Consider the following 18,988-nt stretch of genomic DNA (forward strand, 5'->3'; position numbering starts at 1 on the left):
TTATTTCCTTTAAATTTACCTAAAATTTTATTAGATTCAGCCTGTACAGCCCTGACAGACAGCCCGCATACATTTAAAACATTCCCAGTGGAGAAGCATAAAACATTTAAAATCTATATTTGATCTGACAACAGCAGCACCACGTTTGAATTAGAAACAGATTAGACATAATTGAAGATAAAGAGGACGCAAGCGTCACTCCCATTTTGGTGAAGTGGGCTTTAAATTATCAGATTCATCCAGAATACATTACCAAGAAACATTGAATTGTTATCTTTAGACAGCCTTTTCTAAGAGTTTACAATTTCTCAGTTCAGTGAAGCTTACCACCAGCTTGTTATCAGAACAAAAAACGAAAAATCATTTGGTTCAGAGCACAGAACTGATCTCACCTCAAAAAAGTACACATTTTCTTCTGATAACAGATACTTCATTGGACTGCAGAGGTGCCACTTCATGCTTTACAGTGAAGGCAATCTTTTTTAAGGTGCTTCCACTTTTGCGGTAATTCCTAACCACATTACAAACAGATATTGTGTGTCAGTTTGTACCTCAAATAACCCTCCCCTCACAGAAACACACACACACACACACACACACACACACACACACATATACACATACACTCACACTCCCCAACCCCTTTTCTTTTTTCTAGCTGACTTTGGATCATTCACTCTTCACCTTCTTATTTAGTACCAAACATGGACTCATTACTCATGGTAATTTCCAAAACATAATTATAGCAAAAATAAAGTGTATGTATAATATTCTGGATTTTCTAGTTAGAATATGATTATGTATTTTAATTTTGAAAATAAACTTCGGCAGTACCAAACATGTCAATTTTACAGCAACACACTATTAATTAGATTGGTTTTAAAGACTAACAGATTTTTACTTATTTGGTTTATATAATTTAGGGCTCAAACCTACAAACACTTGGCATTGGATGTTACTGTACTTCCCATGAACTCCCAGTAGTAAGCACTACATCCAATAAGAAGTGCTTTCAGAATTTGGCCCTCCCATATCCAGAAACTCACCTGTGTTTCAGCAAGGATTTGCTTGTTCTCAATTTTTCTTCTAGCCCAAAGAGGTCGCATAACTTGCCTGAGTTCCACAGATCCCCAAACCTTATCTTCACTACAGAAAATACCCGTTGCTGACAACAGATGTCAGCAAACAGGTGCAGCTGAAGTAATGCTGAACATAGATAAGCTGTAAGTGTACCCAAGGATGAGACATGTTTAGCACTGTTTCATTACGTATGGTCAACCCCTGCAGGTTAAAGGCAGCTACACAAAAGCAAATTGTTGTTTTTTGTTGGGGTTTTTTTTTTTTTGGTCGCACAGACAATGCTCTTGAGAGCAACCTTGGCTTGAACCCCATACTACCAGCTCTTTACTGTAACTAGACCACATTGCCTTTCCAGAGTTGTATTGCTGAAAAATGAGTTTCTGATTCTTATTTGATGCAAGATTTGACATTTACCTGGGCTACAAGCTTAATAAACACAAGCAATCTATTGACAATACATCCATAAATAAGGACACAAAGAAATCTGTCTATAAATTGCACATTAAAGAACACATTTCCATAGTAAAATCATGTTTCCCAACAAGTATTTAGACTGCCTGAAAGATTAGAATTGAAAAGTAAAGCAATCAGTTTGAAAGGTCTCTCAGTTTCATACCCAGCACAGATCGACAAATTTCCTGGAAATTGTGCTGGGGGGGAGAGGGGGAACCTGTTTCATGCACAAAGCTTTGATCTTTTGAAAAATGAGGATGAAAGCAAGGTTCCAGTTCCACAGAGAATGTTCTAACTTGTAAAACACCCAATCTAATATTATAATCATGACATCCACACTGATTTAACTTTTGGTACACAAAACTTTCTTAACAAACCCCTATATTACAGAATATGGCCCACCTTTTCAAATAGCGGCCTTTCAATTAGCACACGTAAAATCAGATCATTTATGCACAGTTTCTGCATGTGTGTGTTCAAACAGATATTTGTTCATGCAAATGAGATAATCAGGCACCAACTTACTCAATTTGCATATACAAACAAGTGGTGCCCGGATCCTGCAAAACTTCATCTTTGCAAGATCAGGGCCCAATCCAACAGTTGTGCACAGAAAACTTCCCATTGCAAAAACCACAGCAAAGTTGAAACCCCTTTGAAATGGAGTTCTAGGTGTCTTATCATAAAAATTAACATTGAGATGAAATTAACACACAACTTCTTAGCCTTGGAACATTTTTAAAATGTTTTGCCTATTTATCAAGATTTAATTAAAACCTAAATATAAACACAAAAATGGAAATTAAATTTTTCAAGTGTTTCTCTACATTTTTGCAACTCAAAAATTCTTTCAGTTTTTTTACATAAATACCACAAAAGTTTGTGTTCAGTTTGAAATAACTGATTTTGTTATTTTGATAAACATACTACAGAACAATTAAGATACTGAACTTTAAAACTCTTCAGCACAAGTGAAACATGACTTTATACTGAATACACTATTGTTACATGTAATAATTTCAGTGCATTACTTGGAGTAATTATTAGAGGTAATCAGAACATGTGGGGGGGGACAAAAAGCTAGATACATCTCTTTTCTTTTTTCAATCAAAATTGTTTTTAATCTAAAATTGTTATTACATGAATTAATAAAATTCCATAAAGCTCAATAAACTATTTGTTGTGGTGGTTTTATTCTAACTGATTAGAACTTTGGGAAGTTCACAGTCAAACACGGCAGCCTTGGTCTGTCCAAAAGTTTTAGCTGTGAATTGTTCTTTCCTGTCTGCTCCACAGTGTACGAAAGGTTGTTGGCAGGGCTGGTGACTAAGCAGATCCACTATGGATTACAGTCTGTGATGGGGAGCACACCAGATACCAGGGCTACCATGATAGCCAGAGGGATTTCAGAGTAGTTCCGCTGCCTTTAATGACTGAGGGAGTCATGGGGAGAAGAATTCCTTCCTCCCAGCCCTGACAGTGAAGAGATGCCCACCTCGTTCACAGCATGGCCACTAAAGCCAAGAGCATCATTGTACAATCTCCGAGTAAGGGGCACCATGTAGTTGTGCTGCCCCAGGAGCTGACCAGATTGGGACTCCTGGTTCCCCCTTAGCTCCAGAGGGGAAACTAATCTGCACCAGCACTATAGCTGGAGCAAACTTTGCGAAGACTTAGCTGTGCTTGCTGATGCACTGGGGGGCAGAGTTTTGACTCTACTGACCATGCACCCATCCAACCAGTAGAGGCTGCAGTGGCCCACAGCTTTTACAAAAAAAATTCCAATGGCTTTTTAATGTAAAATTTCTTCTGCAGCCCTGGAAATGGAGACACAATAGTACTGTCTGACTACATGAGAGCTAGAACTTGAAAGTGAATGGTCTCAATTCAGGGATAACAGGGTGAAAGTCTATGGGCTGTGATATACTGTAGGTCAGATGATCTAATGGTCCCTTTCTAGCCTTCAAATCTATGTATTCATGAACCACCTAGTCTAGTTTAATTATTCCAGCAGAGTGAAATGCAGAAGGAAAACAAAAAGCTTAAATGGTTGAAAACACATTACATTTTCAAAATCCTTTCCGTTTCTGTAACTTGAGGCGTTGTTAATACTACAAGCACAGCACCTTTAAATAAATATATTAATTCTTTAGTGAACCATTAATTTATAACTGTTTTGGGTAGCTATCCCACCTACCCACCCACAGACCTTTTCATTGAACTTTATCCTTGGAATACACTGATAGCACTATTGGAAAGCAGGTCACTGTTAAAATGGCGAAGGAAGTTGAAGAACATAGGGCAAGATCCTGGAAATCCTCACTGGAGTGAATCTTCCCCCTCTCCCCCATACATACCAACCCATTGAAGTAAGGGGGAGTTTTGCACAGATTGTGACAAAGGACTGCACATTTTGACCTATGATCCGTTGTTTGGTTTTTAAAAATACAGATGCAAGTTTAATCTCTCTCAAAATTAGGCTAACAATGGTAGAAAATAACAAAAAGTTTTGTACAAGTATGACAAAAAGTGTTGTGTGTGTCACACAGAGTCCTTACCTCCAATTTTGTATAGATTTGTTTCGGTAGCTGCTGCCCATAGGTTCTGAGTAGCTCAGCAGTTGATTTTAAAGGTTTGAAAATGTTATAATGTGGACTGCCAATCCTGTATAGCCATCAGACGCCCCAGTATTTCAACCAGAATGGGGTAGCCTCCTCCTTCCACTATCTGAGCTAAACCTTTTTCAGTTTCATGAATGAATTTCTCTAGCTCAGTAACACTAATGATATATAATGTGAGAAAGTGTCAACAGTTAATTAGCATGGAGCCTGTGAAAACTTAAGGCAAGCCACACACATCAATTATATTAATGAACAAGTAAATGCAATCAAATCAAATATAGAAGCATTGTGTTAAGTTTTTACAAGATGAGAACGGCATTTCGCATGCATGACAGCAGCTCTCTCAATGGGCAAGATGTGGTACCATCTGGCCCTGCCTCCCCTTTTTTCTTCTCCCAGTGTACCTGCTCAGGTGGCAGCCAGGGGCTAGCTCCAAGTCCTCCAGTGGAGGACGAAGGGGCTAGTTAGCACTACCGGTTGTGGTGAATGATCCAGAAAGGCATCTAGACAGGGGACGTGCAACATCAGGGTCCATTCCCTATACAGAATGATTAAGCTGGGGAGAATGCAAGTTACACCTTTTAAAACTGTCAGCTCATACTTCATTTCTCTGTGTTACTCAAAGCATTCATTATGCCTTTATTATTATTTGTATTCTTGTTGTACCTAGCCAGCATGCCTCCATCCTCTGCTGCTCAGGTGGTGAACCCCCACTCCTTCACCAGCATGGCTCTGCCTCTTAAGTATTAATTCAGCCATAAACACATAATAGGCAAATGGCAGAAGCATTAGAAATCCATAGTACTTGTGGCAAGCTAAAACACTATTAGAATAAAAAATAAATAAGAAGTAACTTCGGTGAGGTAGCACAAAGAAGTTATGTCCCTTGCCTCGGGTCATATACCAAGTGTATGACAGAGCTGGGGTCACTCTGTTTTTCTGCTTCCAGTCTTCCTCTCCCTTCTTTGGCCAAAGGATCAAATTTCCAACAAAGCCAGTTAAGAGAATGCAGAGTAGTTTACCTGTGAGTTACATGGTTGAGCAGATGTTCCTTAAATATCCAACTCCATTTTTAATAATATTCATCCAAGATATTTCTAACGGCTTAATATCAACCAGGAACCAGCCACTGAAAGTCTGATTTTCAAATTCACTAACTTCCTTGTACAGTGTTACATAAATATTGATGTTAAAGAAAAAATATAATTAGCATTTTTAATTTAATCTACCAAATAATGTAATGATTTCATAGCTGTTCTATCGGCACGAGAAAGAGAAGTACAACAAACCACAAAAACAAATACTTGTTCTTTAAAGTGTGCTAACTTGGGCAAGCATTTCTGAAGCTCATATTCTGCATACAATTCCAGCTCCTCGGTATTAAGAAATCTTTCACAGAACAAGAACCGCTTCATAAATTCAGATTTATCATCCATCCATAAGTAGCTGTATTTGTTAAAGTGGCTTTGATTCTCCTGAACATTAACAGTGACCGATTGCACTCTGCTCATGATTTCTTCCAGGGTATCCATCTGATCCACATCTTGCTAAAGTGCAAATAAAATTGAAGGGTGAGTGGAGCCAGTGATTTAATTTAAATGAAGAAGAGGTGGGCTGGAAGCCAAACCATAAGGTCCCTGCAAGAACCCAAGAAGTTAGCCCAGTGGCAAGTGAATAACCCAACATGCCAGTTAGCAATCAGGTTGGCTGTTTGCTGCTTGAATAAACTGAACATGATTGCTTGGGGTTTAGTAATTTCTATTTTATCCACCAGGCCAATATCTTTAAGTGCTTAGAAAAAAATCAAATCAGTTAGTGTCGATTTGTCATCAACTGACCACAAAACATACCGCTGTTATTGCCCATACCTACTGAGATGTTACCCACCTAGCTGTTGACCTATATAAAACATAAAAAACCTTATTTCAATCAAGTCCTAAATGCCGCCAGAGTCAGCCTCTGCTGGATCTCAAGAGACTGAATTCCAGAGACAGGGTCCTCGGACCCCGCACCAAGAATTCCCTGTTGCCCGAGCACAGGGTTTAAGTCCCTGCAGACAGACAGCAAAAGTGGGTGACTGATGTGACATCATCTTGGTGAGAGATTATTTTGACTGAAGCGATAACGGCAGGTACAATGGAGACCATAAAGCTCAGTCTCTCCATATTGTAGGCTCCGCTCTGTGACTGGCTTTGAAGGCTGTATTCAAGCCCCTTCCCTCACCTTTTCTTCTCCTCAGACTCACTCTCCAGCTGCCCTCCCTTCTTTTCCCCGCCCTTCCCTTCCCAAATGTCCCCTTTCCTTTCTTCTCTCTGGTTACCTCATCCTCTCCTAACAAAACCCCACCCCACCAAATTAAAAACCTCCAAGAGCCTCCAAAAACCCCTTAAACCACTTGGCACTGATGTGGCTTTTCAAAACCATCACATTGTTTACCCTACTTGTATGTTGTGGCCCTTTCCCCACCCTGTCTCTCTCTTGCAGTGTTGCCAGTTCTCAGAGTTTAAATGCATCTCTTTACATGTACTGGTTTTCTTAAACCCCCAGTTGCTGGTAGCTGGAGATTGCCTGAGAATCTCAGCTCTGATTTTTAAAAAAAAGTGTCAAGCCTTCATGGTTGCAGAGAAACCCTTGAAAATGTGACTAAGTGCACCCTAAAGGCTCAGAAACCAGATAGCAAATAAAAAGAAGCTAATGTGTGTGGGGTTTGTCAATAATCAAATGATTTTTTAGTCAATATCACGACTTTTGGGGGTCTGACTCATGATTTCTGAATGTGGGGGTTAGCAATACTGGTTTTATCTATTTAAATTTTAAGCTGTTCAGGGCAGAAACAGCCACTGACTAGCACAATGGGGCCCTATTCTCAACTGGCCCTTCAGGGCTACTGTAATATATATATATATTAAGTAAATACATAAATAAATAATACCCAAATCAGTAGCAAAGGACATAAGGTCAATTTAATAAAAAATACTGTTCTTGGGTTCTGTACAGCTTCTTTGTGCTGCTCAACAAATGAAATCTGGTTGTGGAGCTGGCCAAAATGTGAAGGATGTTCTGGTGGCACAGTTGGTCTATTGGCTCTTATGTCATCTATCCCTCCCTCCTCAGCCAACATCAGGGCAATTGTGGCAGAACAGGAGATGTGTCCAGATCTTCCCCAAATTCCACCAATTCCACTGACATTCAGGCCTCCGGAACCAGTACAACTCAGCGCAAACAGCCTCCAAACAACAACAAACAGGTTGTTCTAACTTACTCAGGGGACTGGCCCAGCACATAGTTGGGCCAGGTGTGGGGAAATGCAAAGGTGAGCTTTATTCCACCTTTGCACATCCCCAGCCCAACCTGAGCTGTGAAGCTCCTTAGCTGCAACCAAGGGTTAGTCCCTAAAATATCAATTCTCATCAGCTTTGCTTGATTTAGTTGCTTTTTAAATGTTTTTTGTTTAACCTTCACGATGTATTTCACAACATTGCTGCTTCTGTACAGTTTATATGGCTGTGACCTACTTACATTTTATCTGTTCTTTCTCGGTGGCCTGTATATCTGGGATTGGACTTTAGCACTTGCTTGTGACTACCATAAATACATTGTGGAAAAAGGAAATGAAGCCAAAGTTGGGCACAAAACATATGTAAATGTTCATTAAAATTAAAACTACAAAATTGTTTTAATATTATTGCAGACCAGTTTGATTTACTGTCTGTGAACATTCCCACAAACCTATACTTGTCTGTAGGAAGAGAAACTGTGGTGAACATTCATGCTAATAAGGCTTGTGGGTAGCAGGGAGCAGAAACAACATCAGGTGACCTATGCGACCAATCACAGCACAGAGACCACACTCACACTAATAACCGTAGCAAAGCAAATAGTTCTGAAGACTTATACAAGCTGAAACATGATTGCATAAACTATTGCTCACAAAAGTCTAATTAATGAACCCATTTGTAAACACCAAGACCGCAGGAGCATTCTTCACAAACAAAAGCAGATGCTAAATCCATTAAAGAAATTGTCCTCTGCAAATAGGTCAGCCAGCTCCAGACTTCAGTGTGAACTGGCCATAATGCTGTAAGTCGGGCAAGCAAACTAGAGAGGGTTAAAATAATTAAATAAATACAAACATGCAGTGCAATTTCAAGAGCACCTTCTGGTGGCTAAAGGGAAGTACTGGATGCACTAATCCAAGAAGGAAAGAGGAAGAGGTTAAGGCATGTAGAAAATGACAGCTCACAATAAATACACGTGTAAAAGCCTTTCACTTCTCCATAAGTCACTGAATGCAGGTGACTTGGGTGGGGAAAACAATCACATTTAAATGCCTGGTGGAAGGGTCAACCAGTTCTTTTTTAAGGAAAGATACTACGGTAGCTAGTAATAATGCCTGGGAAGTGTCTTTTCCGGGATGTTTGGCAATTCGGTTAATAAATGATGCAATTCTGTAAATGTTTCTGATTAGTCCCTCCACATCAGAGAAATTGCCATTGACATTAGGGTCCAAAGGAGGTTTAAAAGTTGTTTCACTGCTATTAAGGACAAGCTGCACTTCAAATAAAGGAGTGGACTTAAATGATGTCTTGGTGTTTTCAATCAGATACTTAAGAGAACACTTGATAGCTTTGATCAGCCCATCTAAAATCATGTGGTCGATGTACTCAGTGTAGGCTTTCCATTCATCAGAAAGAGGATCTGCCTGGAGCAAGGTCTGATTGTCCTGAAACAGGTAATTTACAGAATGGGCAACAGGGTTTAGAATTGCTCTTCCCTATGTGGATTCTTTATCCCTGCTAATTGATCAGTTCAGGAGTAAAGGAACTCTCACTTTGATGAAGAAAAGCTTTCCCACTATTTACAACTTCATTATCTTTTCATTGTAACTTTTACAAGCACATCTGGAACCAATTGCTAAAAGCTATTTCCTTTTAGAGTTGGATTTGCATTAGCCAAGTGTATTTAAAAACATTTGAGTTTTGTAAACTACTGAATCCCAGCTTTCCCAATTATCTCAACCTATTTATTAACAATTGGTTCTCCCAGTGCCAAAAGTGTACTGGATTTATAACGATTATCACCTGGTCTAGCTGGTAGATCCTGTCTCTTGGACCATCCAGTGCAATTTGGAAATTCTCTTTTTACCATCAAGACAAAGAAGGGAAGAATTTCCACAATTTTCCCTGACACAAAAAGAGGTTCTCCTCAGTATGTACAGCAGTCACTGAATTACAGTTAAAACAACAAGGAGTCCGGTGGCACCTTAAAGACTAACAGATTTATTTGGGCATAATCTTTCGTGGGTAAAAAACCTCACTTCTTCAGATGCAACAGATGCATCTGAAGAAGTGAGGTTTTTTACCCACGAAAGCTTATGCCCAAATAAATCTGTTAGTCTTTAAGGTGCCACCAGACTCCTTGTTGTTTTTGTGGATACAGAGTAACACGGCTACCCCCTGATACTTAATTACAGTTGGTTTTCTGGATTCTGAGGTCCACATTCTGAACAAGATCCCTAATCTGCTCCATATAATCCCACAGTTCTTCATTCTGCCAGGTCAGGCTTCACTTGTTGTAATGTGAGTTCTACTTCCACTTGCAGAATGATTTTCAATAACCTATTGTACCTCTTGGTAATTAAATTTAAATTTCCAATATACTGAGGGGAGAAATATCATATTCTTCTTTATAAATTAATCAGAAATGTTTCTGACCACAGATTCCATCGCTCTTTGAAATGTAGATTCGCGTGCAATGTTGAAATATACTGTGGGTTTTTTATCTTCTCAAAATATAAAACAGGCAAGAATCATAAACACTTCAGCTTGTATTTTAAAATAATGTAAGGCCAGACTCTCAGCTAGTGTAAAGCAATATGGCTCCAGTTAAGTCAATGGAGATGCATCTATTTACAGTGGCTAAAAATCTGGCCCTTACTGATAGCAAAAAGTGCTAGATTGATAGCTTGGAAACTGAAGACTTCTGTTTATTCATAAGACCCTGCTTTTGCATAAGCGATACCTTTAAGTTTCCCCACATTGCCCTCATCAATGGCATAGTCTGCACACAAGTATGTACCAGTTTAACTAAAGATGAAGTGATATTGCACCAATTTAGTTAAACCAGTGCAGCATAATGTGCAGACACTACACATTGGTTTAAACTGGGCTTATATCAGTTTAGCTTGTCCCTGAATCAATGTATGCCCAGTTTAAACCTATGTAACAGTGTCCATACACAAAGCCACACCAGTTCAGCAAAATCAGTACAAAAATCACACTGTTAGTTAAACTGATGCATACTTGTGTGCATAGACAAGTCCAATGTGTCTCAGTCAGGCTCTAAGGGGCAACTTCCACTATCAGAAAAGTTCTGTTTCTAAGGGCTTGTCTACACTTACAGCACTGCAGCAGCTTTAGAGCATAGAGAAGATGCTATCTGCACCCACAGGAGAGCTTCTCTCATCACCTCCCTGAGAGGCAGTAACTATGTCAACAGCAGAAGTCCTCCTGTCAACATAGTGCCGTCTACACCAGGAGTTAGGTCAGTATAGCTCCGATTTTCCACACCCCTGAGCGACACAGTTATACCAACATAAGTTTGTATTGTAGACCAGGGTTAAGAAATGTCATATTTTTGGTCTCAACAGAAGTTGCCAGCAAGGCTGCCAGTTTCTACTCTCCATAGTAGTGGCTACCGTCATGTGGGTGGACTAAAATCATCAATTCATTTCACACAGACCACTAATTAGCTTTTCATGACCAAAGTGATAACTGTTGACCTAGACCAAATGTGAACTAGTGATGGAGAACAGCTTCATCACTCATTACCAAGTCCCATAAGCCAGGAATTCTCAACCTTTTTCCTTCTGAAGCCCTTCCTCCCCTCTCCTCCACCGCACCCCAATATGCTATAAAAATTCCACAGCCTATCCACTGCACAACAACTGTTTTTCAGTAGATTACAAGCCAGGGCTGACGTTAGGGGTAGCAAGCAGAGAAACTGCCCAAGACCTCATGCCACAGAGAACCCCACAAAACTAAGTTGCTCGGGCTTTGGCTTCAGCCTAGGGATGAGGGGCTTGGGCTTTGGCTTCAGCCCCAAGCATCAGGGCTTGGGATTTAGCTTTCTGCCCTGGGCCTCAGTGAGTCTCATACTGGCCCTGCTCTCTGACTTATTTTGGTAGACCTCCTGAAATTTGCTCATGGCCCCCCAGTGGGCCCCAGACCCCTGGTTGAGAAGCACTTTCATAAGCCATCTGCTCCTTCAACTTCGGAAATTGCTGATTTGAGGAGTCTGTTCTGCCATTACATCCACAAACTAATGCATCAAGGGGGAAACAGGCCCTTTTGTATTCAAAAGGAACACATAGGTATATTCACTTAAGACTAAAATATAAGATTAGCTACAAACTACAGTGTAACTATAATCCATCAGACATAATTCAGAAAAATAGCTGAGCACACTTCGGTTTTGGTTCAGGGTACTTGAAGACTTAAATAGATTAGTGCTGTTACGTCAATTGTCTTCCATGTCTTTATATGCACATACATTTCTCATACAGAATCTTCTGTAGTTACCTTGTAAAGGGTTTCTCTCTTGGAATATAAGTGCACTGCAGCTTCTGGTACAACTGGATGTTTCATCTCCCAGAGAAGAGCAGAAAGCTACAACAGATATATAAGATTTGAACGTTTTGTTATTCAAAAGATAGCTGTTGGTATCTAACAAAGTAAGAAACTGTTTCAAATTACCACGCATGGGTAAAATGATGCAGGATTTGTTTAGGCAAAGTACCCATTGATTTCAACAGAAGTTTTCTCACAGTAAGGAATGCAAGACTTGGCCGTTAGTGTACTTTATATTTAAATTATTCACATTTTATATTTGCATGTATAATACGCATTTTAAAAAGAAAAGAAAAGCGACACAATGTTTCTTTAATTTTAAACTAAATAATCTGCAAATGCGTCCAGGAGAATAAGTATTTTCATATGTATGTGTCTCATGAAATATTTTTAGTGGAAATGTATATAATTGTTTATACTTTGTGGTCAAAATCCTCAAGTCTGATCCACACTGTGGAGCTCTTATCTGTAGTGCAAGGGAAAATTTTGCTATACAAATGATAGCTGTTAAAAATAAAATAAATGTTAAATCAGCACAGATAAGATTTACCACTGTATTACCTTTTGATTAAAATTTACTTCAGACAATCCAGTCTCATCACATTTGAGACTGGGTTGATTAAGTTGTGATACACAGAGAAGGTTCAGATCTTGTGCCCAGGAAGTAAATTTCTTCATCATATCTACCCAACAACATGCTAACATGCTCTCATATATTGGGAAAACAAAATTAGTTTCCGCCATCTGGAGAATTCCAGAGAGACAGCAGAGATTTCATCTCAATGTCATTTCTAGGTACATGGTGTGACTATAACTTTAGAAGGCACAAAGTGTTTTAAGCCCCATTGTACAATGTTTTACAACAATACGTACAGATTGATGTGCCTAAAATGTGTTCTGTGCTTCAGCAGCCTTTCTTGTAACACTCCTGAGAGTATTTCATATTGCCTGCAGCCACTGGCATGTTTTCATGAAGTGCAGCACATTCATTCCTTAACTCAAACAAGCAGCCGCAGTTATGGTGATGGGCTGCCAGTTTTACCATCACAGAACCAGTGCTCGAGCCCTAGAAAAAGAAGTGCTGGGACATAACCATTTCAACAAGAAGAAAATTTTGAACTAACATGGGGAGGGGTTCCGGATTTTTGAAAAAGTGCTAATAATTGGTTTACTTTGTCATGATCAGAAGTACCTGAACGCTGTTCTGGTTTCCAAAAGAAGAGCTGGAACGGAGCTCTGGAACATTCCGGTACAACTCAAGTGCTGCATGGAACCTGCAAATAAAGCATCACATCTGCACCCACTGAACTCAATGTAACCTCCCTCCCCCCCCCATTGACTTCAGTGGGAACAAGCTCAGGCCCAAAATACTACAGGAGAGGGCAAAATTCCCATTGGCTTCAAAGCCAAGTTTTGACTCTTAATGCTTCTCAACTTGTGGTCCACAGAAGCACTTCAGTTGGTTCATGGAGCTGCTTTTGTCACAGTGGTGAAGCAGTGAGGCTCTCTGCTGGCTGTAGGCCAGCACAAGGCTCTCCTTGGGCTTGCAGAAGCTATTTTGGCCAACTGAAGAAAAAGACAACACATCTCTGAACCTTGGCTACCTGCTTTAAGTCTTATTGGAAGTTCCTTTGGCATGAATTCAACCATGAACACATTTATGGATGACTTCAGAGAGGAAGGGATAGCAAACGCAAATGAGGACATAACTAAACTGCAGAGTGGTCTGGGGGAAGAAGAGTGCTCTACTAAGCAATGCCTTGCCAGCAAGAGGGATGGAGACTTCTATTGTAAGAAATAACTTCACCTTGCAAACTTCTTCTATTTGAGGATTTCTATTGTAACTGAAAAGAGCCCAATCCCCTTACCAACACTTCCAGTCTACAGAATTGGTTTCCAGTTTGTGAAGGAAGTTTCTAAGACTGCGCGTCAAACTACAGAGAGCATAAAACCTATTTTTAAAAAGTGCTAAGTGCATCATTAATGACATATGCGTCTGTAAAACACCAAACAGAATAAAATTATAATACCCCTCTCCAAAAAAAAAAAAAATTACACACACACACACACACACACACAGCTTATACAATAACAATTAAGAGCACAGAAGAACACCCACTTTTTCTCTTTGATTGTCAAAAATTTGTTCGTAGCAGGTATTTATTCGTAGCAGTCTCTTCAGATATTGAAAGAACAGCAGCAAAATTTGGCTAAAGGCAAAAACTGGTGACAGACCTTTCCAAAAGAGTATTAAAAATCAGCACAACCTACACAGAACTCATTAAGGAACAACCACCTCAGTTGCTATCTCCTTTGGGGAAAGGAGGTTGCACATTTAGATTGTTATACACATTTAAAATGAAAACAATTTTTTAATTTTGTTGCTGAATACTTTGTGTGTGTCCATGTGTAGTTAGCCTTGAAAAGTATTTTTGATATGCAACTTTGAAAGGCAAATGGGGGATTATCTTTATAGATTTTATGGGGCATTCTATTTTTATCACTGAATTCATTGCCTCTTTACACTCATGATTAATGTGTTTCATAAATGGTTGTAGACACTATGATCCAGACTTTTTCACAAGCGCTTAACTATGGAATGAAATTAAATGTCAGCTATTGTATACCCAATATATTAAAAAACAAACATAATGGAAAACATTGCTACCTTTACTATAAGGATATATAACTAGGCATAATGGGAGAAAATTGAGCAAGAAAAAAAAATTATGGCTGATTATTAGTGGGGTCTCTTAACAATGGAATAGTCCCCCAGTGGCAATGGTGAAAGTCCCATCACTTGAATCATTTAAAACTAGACTGGACAAAATACTCAAAGACACACATCAGAGAGCTATTCTAGACTAACGGGAGAAATGGGAGAATAGACAGACTATTGCTGTAAAATTTTGCCCATCTCTAATTTGCATGGACTACATTATTGTGGTGGAGAGTCCAGATCTACTCTCTGCAGACTGGAATAGGGGATCCTTTGCAGTTCTGTGTTCCTATGATTAATAGTGTCTCTACAGACAGTTGTGGGATAGTAGAGCAAAAACAGTTTGCAGCAGCATCTTTTGCTGGCCCTCTGTATCTCCAAGTGGATATTTGATCAGGAATTAAAGCTGCTTCAGACTGCATTAACATTAACTGGGCCTCCCACTGACTGCTATTCCATAACCATGGGGGCAGCCAGCCAGCAGCAGCCTGGCTCCAGAAGAAATTGTGCTGGCAGGGGAAGAGTGGGGCCAGCAGGGCAGCTGTATTAAGGCACCAGACATCTGCAGATCGTGCCTGTCCCTGAGATCCCCTGAGAAATCTTTGATGGGTTTAGAGAACAGAACCACATCTCTTCTTCAGGACAGTTTGCTAACCTCAGCTCCTAAATAGGACAATTTAGACAAAGTGTTGCAAGAGCTATTCAGTGGGCTTCCTGATCATTGTGTTAGTCTTTCCTCTGTAGGGGCCCTATGATAATCCAATATACTTCTATGTAAGTGTATACAGGTCAAAACAATGTCCCTTAGTAGGAAGAAGTAGAGTCCTTGTCTGGGATATTGTGGGGCACAGCATGCCAGCTACCACTTTTTCTGATGTCAATAAATGCAGTCTTCAAACAAATAAATTGCAGATACTTTGTGGGCAAACAACAAATGCAACCAAAAACTTTATAGGGTGATTTTATAACATTTCTGTCAATAATATGTTTGTTTTATCTGAATATGTATTACCAGCGGCAGCTTCGACTTCTGGTGGTTCATGGTTAAATATCCCATAAAAGCTAACTCAGTCTCTTCTATTCTGAACTCTCTACCTTCATGCTGACAGTCCAAATTACAGTATTTTATTATATTGCATCTTCACTGTGTATTTTATTTATCTCTGTTGTGCCTACTAGTTTTTGGCATCTATTCAAAACCTTTACCTGTGGCCCCTGCTGTTTGTCCTTCTCGCAAACTGTTCTGTGTCTTTTGCAGTTTGTTTTGCCTTATAACCTTAACAGTCTCTTTTTTTTTTTTTTTTTTTTGCTATCCAATTCATTAATTTAGAGAGTTAGGCCGTTATGTAACAATTATTTTGCCATCGCCAAGTGACACCAAATTATTTCCTATTTTCTTGATGAATGGTCTCTCTAACCATAGGATAACTGCCAGTGATAAACACAGTTATAAATCACCTGTTTTTAGTTACTTGTGAAGCACTACTTGTGGAGTTGCTCATTATGGTGTAAAGCTAGGTTAACACGGTGGTTAAATTAATCAATAAAATGTGAGACACAAGGTGGATTAGGTAATTATCTTTTACTGAGCCAGCTTCTGTTGGTGAAAGAGACAAGCTTTCAAGCTCCACGAAGCTCGTCTTCATGTCTAAAATGTCACCGTTAATGTTGTCTAAAAGTAAATCCAATGTGTCTTCATAATTGAACTGGTCTGTGGTTCAGCACCTCTCCATTTACCTACATTCTATCTTTGTTACTTGCTTCTTGAAGTCTCTTCAGAGATTCCTAGAATAGTAGAATCATTGGGTCAGAATGGAACTCTGGTAGACCCTCTAGTCCAGCCAGTGGCATTCCAGCAGCACTGGTTTCACTATTCCTAATCTAGACTAAATGGTGAATGTCTAGACTACTTTTGACCATCCTCAGTGATAGCAATTCCACATCTTCACTTTGCAATGTGTTACATTCACTATCAAAAGTTAGGCAATGTTTTCTCTCACATTTAATTTCCCCTGTTGCAGTTTAAGATTGCAGGTCAGATTCCCAGATTAATAGAAATGGTAAGGTTATAGAGCTCCATTGTTGGTTAAAATGCAATGCTGCAATGAGTCAAATTCTTGATGCTTTGGTAAAAAAAAACGTAAACTGCAGAGGACATGCTGATTAGTTCTCCAGCATCATCTTTCTTGTGCACATATATTACATAGTTCACCATATTCTTTATCCTTATATAGTCTGAGCATCTTCGACTTGTCTTCTTCCTCTGCTACTGTACAATATCCATGAACAGGTCATTTTCTCACATCTCTTCCTACTGTCATTCTAGTCAACTTTTGCTCTGCTTCTTCTCCAGTGTATATGGCATGTCTGCTTATGCCCTTTTGTCCTACCTTCTTGATTTTATTATACGACAAACATAGCAAAAAATGTATTTGTTTGGATGTGTTCTTGTAGAGCTGATGGTAAAACTCTCCTGTCTCAGCAGGAAGCTGCTCCTCACAGCAATTACACCTGCTGTCTTCCTTTTCATTTTCCTTCAGCTTCTGATGAAATTGTATTTTCCGAAATCCTATGAATTCTCTCTCACAATCTTACATAACTCAATGTATTCAACCATCTCTTCTCCATCCATCTTCTCTTTTCCATCAGCTTTTTCATTTTGTTAGACATTTTGCTCATTTTCTCATGTAATATCTTGTCTGCTACTTTATATTTGTTATTTTCCATTATCTGGATTGTCATTTTCCTCTAAATTTTCAGAGTTTGCAAGACATCTAGGCACATAGACTTTCATAACTCCCACTGACTTTAATGGGAGTTGTGTGGCTAAATCCCAGGCAACTCTGATAAATAATAATAGCCGAGACCCTAAATTATGTTTTGTTCCTTCTTTATAACAGAATCTAGACTCTCTTCTTTAAAAGAAGAACATATTCAAGGCTAAACTCTTTCTTTCATGATCTCACACCATTATGGCTTCGAATACCTGGTGGGGTGGAAGAAGAGATTTTCATGTAAGTTTGAGCATTTGAGCCCTGTTTCCTGTCTCATAAGAAATTGATAAAGATTAGTCATTTACCTCCCTTGAGACGTGGCTAGATTTTGCCCTTGGTTTTATCTTTACATCCAGTGGTCTCCTGCCTTCTGATTCTGTGTACAAATCTTGAAGAATGTATGACTTTGCTGTCAAAAATATCTAAATCTAGTTCTTCATTACAATATTTGGACATATCAATTTAAATTCTCTAAATTCTAACAGAAATTAATAATGAAGCTAAGACTATTATCTAACTCTGCCAGACTGTTGTTAATTCATTCAAGAGAAAATTCCCATTTTTACTCCAAGTGTCAGACATTATTTCTGTCATTTTCCACAAGTGTTTCTATACCTTAATTCTGTTCAATTTTTTCCAACCAAATCAGGACTACAATTAATTGGTGTACTTAGTCAGCTAAGCAATCTGCTTTCTCCTAGCAGTGGTTTTAAGCTACAAATTAGCCTGGTTTGAACCTAAAGGTAGCGGCTCCAAACCTAGTGATTTTTATTATCTGTTGTTCATTCCACACAGCTACCCTTTTACTATGGATTTGTGAAAGCCACTAGAACTGAAAGCAATGGTGTTTAGCTAGTTACCACATTTGTTTTTCAGGTCAAGCCAGGTGGTTGCTGAATATTCCTAATGTGAAATTCCATATTGAGTGCAGGTTAAACCCTTAGATCCTCATTTAGGACAAGACTATGACAAGCCCTTATGCAACTGCACAGGGAAATAGGGACTAGTAAGGATTTACCCCCGGATGTGGTAAAATTGCAGCCCTGATGTTTTATCCCCAGGTGCAATTGAGTAGGGAGGAGCAGAGATTAGGCAGAGCCACAGTTTCACCTTCTATATGCTAGCCTGGAAAGCTGCGTGCCATGAAGGAGAGTAAGCAGCTCTCCATAAAGGCATTGGGTGGAGCACACAGATGCCCAAGAAGGAGTTGTGCCTCTGTGTGTTCCCCCTGGGGTGGGGTGCCTATGAACGTTCCTTATTATGGGCTGTGTGCAAATAGCATGATCTAGCCCTCTAGTTGCACCCACGCCTTACTCAAACAGGATCTAATTGAAGTCAATGTCCCTGGAAGTAAACAGGAGCGAGTTTCATTCACAATGCACTTCTCCTGACTGACACGTATTATGCTAACGTGCATTAATGCTACTATACAGCTCTGATGCAGAACGTTTTTCAACTGCTAGCATAAGTTTTGGCTTTTTGGGAGGGACACTTCATTCATCTGTTTGTATTTTTCAGAATTTCTTTTCCTGCTTTGCAATTTTTCTTGTCTCAGAGGACACTCACATGAGAACATTCTACCATCTTAAATGCTGAGAGCTTTTATGCATAACCAATAGCTTGTGGACCGAAAAATGGAATATCCTCTGAAATAATTCATTTCCCCTGATTTTATATTCAATTATCTGAATGCTAAAACTGAAAGTGAACCAA

The 18,988-nt window shown here is 39.3% G+C and overlaps 1 pseudogene; it reads right to left on the reverse strand.

Annotated features, from left to right (window-relative positions):
- Window positions 1-286: 286 nt before the first annotated feature.
- On the reverse strand, window positions 287-17,243 carry LOC135972164 (dynein beta chain, ciliary-like; annotated as a pseudogene).
- Between the last annotated feature and the right edge of the window lie 1,745 nt (window positions 17,244-18,988).

This window comes from Chrysemys picta, chromosome 11 (assembly GCF_011386835.1).
Source record: "Chrysemys picta bellii isolate R12L10 chromosome 11, ASM1138683v2, whole genome shotgun sequence".
Lineage (NCBI taxonomy): Eukaryota > Metazoa > Chordata > Testudines > Emydidae > Chrysemys > Chrysemys picta.